Source organism: Bison bison, unplaced genomic scaffold (genome assembly GCF_000754665.1).
Source record: "Bison bison bison isolate TAMUID 2011002044 unplaced genomic scaffold, Bison_UMD1.0 scf7180017864471, whole genome shotgun sequence".
Taxonomy (NCBI): Eukaryota; Metazoa; Chordata; class Mammalia; order Artiodactyla; family Bovidae; genus Bison; species Bison bison.
Window position 1 is genome coordinate 18,198,857 of NW_011495032.1, and position 5,606 is coordinate 18,204,462.

Below are 5,606 nucleotides of genomic sequence, written 5' to 3' on the forward strand. Positions count from 1 at the left end.
TTCACTCTCCTCTTTCACTTTCATCAAGAAGCTCTTTAGTTCTTCTTTGCTTTCTGCCATAAGGGTAGTGTCATCTGAATATCTGAGGTTACTGATATTTCTCCCAGCATTCTTGATTCCAGCTTGTGGTTAATCCAGTCCAATGTTTCTCATGATGTACTCTGCATAGAAGTTAAATAAGCCTTGACGTACTCCTTTCCTGATTTGGAACCTGTCCATTGTTCCATGTCCAGTTCTAACTGTTACTTCTTGACCTGCATATAGGTTTCTCAGAAGGCAGGGAAGGTGGTCTGGTATTCCCATCTCTTGAAGAATTTTCCACAGTTTGTTGTGATCCATACAGTCAAAGACTATGGCATAGTCAATAAAGCAGAAATAGATGTTTTTCTGGAACTCTCTTTTTCTATGACCCAACAGGTGTTGGCAATTTGATTTCTGGTTCCTCTGCCTTTTCTAAATCCAGCTTGAACATCTGGAGGTTCTCAGTTCATGTACTGTTGAAGCCTAGATTGGAGAATTTTGAGCATTACTTTACTAGTGTGTGAGATGACTGCAATTGTGCAGTAGTTTGAACATTCTTTGGCACTGCCTTTGTTTGGGATTGGAATGAAAACTGATCTTTTCCTATACTTTAAATAGATACTATCCAAATACTATTTTTGAAAATAAAATTTTCCCAAAACTAAAAATAGCACATCTAGAACATTAAACAAAATTTTAAAAACCTGTGTTGAGAATATGAACATTAATAAATAATAAAAGCAAAAAGTTATTCTCATTTTAATCAGTTTTAAAATAATATTTTGCTCTAATGCTATGCCCTAGTACTTTTCTGAAGAGTTGGTTTTTCTGTATAATCTTATTCTCTTTCATAAAACTGCTTGCAGTTTTCCTCAACATTCTGAAATTATTGACTTCCTCAATTGATACTTCTTATAGGTCACAACACTTTAATATAAGATCTCTCTGTATGGGTGCTGAGATGCTTAGTAAACTTCTAGCAATATCTGTTATAAAGGAATTTATCAATAATAATTTTAAACTGAAATGTGTCAATTTCAACCCAAATATTTTCACAAGTATAGGTTTTTTGCTTCCATTCAAAATGTTATCTTTAAAAAATATTTTTACAAGATTCATCTCATCAAATAAATCATCTCTTTTTATGGTTCTTTTTATTGCTTTGCCAGACTTAGATGCTGCAAAATCGCAGTCCTTCTCAGTTTCATTTCGTTCTGGAAGAGAATATAAATTTATCTAATTAAAAATAGAAGCTTCATCAAAAGAGTCTTCTTGCAAGTCAAGATACTTCAGTATGCAGTTAAAGAATTTCAAATTTAAATCTTATACACCATTTGAAATCATAAGGTCAGTTTTGTTATTGGAAAAAGCTCTATGTCATAAGTTTTTGCAATGATTGAGGCTTGCTGAGAGTTTTAAATGCTGACATTTTGGGAACTATGTTCATTAACTACATTGACTAAAATATTCCATTTATTTTTATAAAAATGCATTTTTATTTTGACAAAGATGAAATAAAAACTGAAAACTTGTTCAGTTAAAATTTGTATATCATTACAGTTAAACTGAAGTTAATTTACAAAGAAATTAATCAAAGGTTTAAATGTTCTTAAAATCCATTTGATAAGGGATAGCAAAAAGAAAAACTACATGCCACCAGGTTACAGTATTTATTGAACATTTAACATTAACTGTGTCACAAAAAAATTTGTAGTTCCCTATTTATATATTAAGATATTTATAGGTTTGTGTAACAAGTTACACAAATTTATAGAATTTCAGCTTTTATTATACAGAATGCTGTACTGCAAGTAATCCTGTGGTCAAATTTTAATTTAATGAGAACATTATTTTTGCCATATCCTTTTGTTCCACCAAAATTCATATACATATTACTTTAAAAACAAATGATTTTACCAATAATGTTAAATTTTTTAACTGAATTTCTGGTAAGATTCAGAATAATGTCACTTGTTTCAGCTCTGATAGAATAAATTTCCAAAATTTTACTTCAGCTTCTATGAATTACATAAAAATATAAAACAAAAAAAATATTTTATTTGAAGTATCTGATGACAGGATATAAAACTGACATTATTTAACTGATTCCAAATGTCTACTATTAAAACTGACACATAGAAAGAATTGTGTCATTGGTGTACAATAAAATTCAATTGAAAAGGGACAAAACTAATTTACAAGAGTAGTCATTTGATAAAAATTAAATGTCATATTTCCCAGAGTGATATTTAAAGGCACATTCTACAGATTCACATGTTAAATTGTGGTCTTCAAGCATAATGTCCTTATATGAACTATTAATATTTGAAGTAGATGGTTCAGTTTTATACCTTCATGTTTTCAGGGTCAGTTATGTTGCTCTGCATGTGCCTTGCATGTTGGCTGCTAAATGTCCACAAACATTCTGTATGAATTATACTTAAGCATCACAAATTTACTACTTAGTTCATCATATTTAATGCCTTTTTGACTTTTGAGAGCTATTAAACATTAAAAATGTTACCAATTGCCAACATGTATAAGTAGGTTTAGATTTATAACTAAATAGTAAATGGCAATTCCATTGTAATTAGATCTCTGTACCCCATAGAGCAGGACAGCTCAGCTTCTATTTCTCCATATAGATTTTTTATATTCATTTAATCTAAAATTCTCATTCCCTTCTGACCCCAATGACTGATAATAACTTCATGAATTTCACAAGCCATAGCATGTGCCACAGCTTAATTGGCTTGTACCTCAAGAGGTTACCTCCCACCTCTAGCTGACATCAGAAGATTTAGCTATTCTCATTTTGTGTCACAGTACAATTTTATCAACAAAGGCCCTGTCTGCTATGCTGGAATGGGCCAGTGGTAACACCCTTAATTCCTAACTTTCTAACAGCTTATGGTAAATTTTCAACTCACATTATAGATACAGATAAGGATTCCATCAACACAACTGACCAGTGTATATCTATAACCAAGGTGCTTTAAACTGAAAGAATAATGTTCCAAGATGCATGTGTTTATTCAGTAGTAATATGATGAACTCCCATCATGTGAAAGACCTATTCTAAGGGCTTTAGGTATACTCCAATGAATAAGATATGATTTTATCCATGAAAGGTTTATAATCACCTTAAGAATTTATAGCATCACTTTAAATCAGCCAGGACTCTACTATCACATAAATTTTTCTTGTAGGCATAAAAATAAATGAGATCTGTTGAGCTCTAAATATGAGCAGTGAACAATCTAAAAGTAAAATTAAGACTACAATCCATTCATAACAGCACCCCCAAAATAAAAAGTTTAGGAATAAATTTAACAAAAGTACAATCAAGTGGTAAAGAATCTGCCTGCCAGTGCAGGAGATGCAAGAGACACGGGTTTGATCCCTGGGTCAGAAAGATCCCCTGGAATGGGAAATGGCAACCCACTCCAGTATTCTTGCCTGGGAAATTCCATGGACAGAGGAGTCTGGCAGGCTACAGTCCATGGGTCACAAAGAGTCAGGCATGATTAAGCGCACACACATACATTTTTTACATTACATTACTGGTATAGAGAAAGTTACAAAACTTTGTTGAGGGAAATAAATGGAGACACTCCACATTTGTGGATTAGAAGACTCCTTATTATTAAAATTGTAATTCTCCCCACATTGTGCTATAGATTCAATATAACTTTATGAAAATGCCTACAGGTATTTTTGTAGCATTTGGTAAACAGATTCTTAAATTTATACAGAAATGGAAAACTAGACTATTCAAAAGAATTTTGAAAAAGAATAAAGTTGGAGGTCTTTTACTTTCTAATTTTGAAACTAACTGTAAAGTTATGGTCATCAAGAAGGTGTGATACAAATATAAGGATAGACATAGGTAGGCCAACAAAGTGGAATTAAGTCCATAAATAAACTCATATTTATAGTTAATTGATTTCTGAAAAAGTGTCAAGTCAACTCCCTGGGGAGAGCATTGTCTGTTCAATCAGGTTATTCCATTCCTACAAAGACTTGCACATGAGTGTTTATAGTAACACTATTCATAACAGCCAAAAACTAGAGATAACTAAATGGCCATCAGCTGAGGAAAGGATAGGCAAAATATGGAGATCCATACAGTGGGATATTCTTCAAAAATGTAAAAGAACAAACTACTGGGATTTGCTGTATCAGACATGAACCTCAAAAACATTGTGCAAAGTGAAAAATTCAGACATTAAAAGATACGTATTGAATGGTTCCATTTACATGAAATGTCAAAAAAAGGGCAAATTTATAAAGACAAAAAGTCAAGCAGGTGGTTGCTTGAGGCTGAGTGTCGGGAAAGGGGACATGTAAATAGACATGAGGGATCTTATCAGGGAGATGAAAATGTTCTAAAATTGATTTATGGTGATAGTTGTACCACTCAGTAAAAATTTATGAAGATCATTGAATTATATGACTGAAATGGATAAATTCTATGATATGGAACATATATGTCAATACAGTTGTTTTTAAAAGCAAAGAAAGGGAAATACATCTTTAACTGACAAGGAAGTAGGTAGGATAGCAGTTAAGAACATCTGATAATGTATTTTACATTGTACTCCATAATATATTCAAATCAATCTGAAATGTAGACAAGCTCCTTCCAACTGAAAAAAATATTGGACAGTGACCTGATCACTGTTATAGCTACACAAGATATTCTGTATGTGATTTCCACTCCAATAAAATGACAGTAACAATGGAAACACTAAGTAACAAGTAGAAGACTGAATTTACCCTGCAGCTCACCCAGAAACAGTCAAGGCTGTGCAAGAAGAAAAATGAAGGAGACATACTCAAACAGCGAGTGTCAGATGAGACTGGCTTGAGAAGAACATTCTCAGGTGTTTTGTTTTCTGCACCACAGAGCTAGCAAGATCTTAGTTCCCTGACTAGGGATCAAACTCAGGCCCACAGCAGTAGAAGTGTAGACTCCTAAGCACTGGACTGGCAAGAAGTCTCCCAGGTGTTTTAAAAGTGTTCATGACTTTGCCAGGCTCAGTTTCTCTTACAGATTGAATACAGGGCCTGCCATTCAACTGTTTCCCCTACTTTAAACTTATAGAACCCAAAATATTATGACCCCTCAAAATGCTATTAGAATATTAGACTGATCTCAAATTTAAGAATAGTTCAGTAAATTCAGAAATGATTTGTGCTTAGAAACTGGATGACAGTAAAACATTTTAAGTCTTTATAAGCATGTGCAATAGAAGCTTTTTTGACATAATCTATTTAGCTAGTTGCAAAAACAAAACAAAACCATCCATTCACTTCCTAAACCACACTGACCCGCCCATGGTGTGCTGAGAGTTCAAAGTCTGTGGTTCTCTCATATAATCCTGGGCACTTCTAGTCCCACCAATTGAGTCGCAGCTCACAGCTTTGCCCAAAGTCTGCTATTTACTCTCAAATCACTATTGTAATTATGTTACTTAATTAAATATTAACAATGGTGGAGTAAGAACCTCTGAAAATCCTTTTCTCCATCAAGGCAAGTGCGAATGCTGAAGATAATTCGTTGGAATAAACTTTTCTAGAAC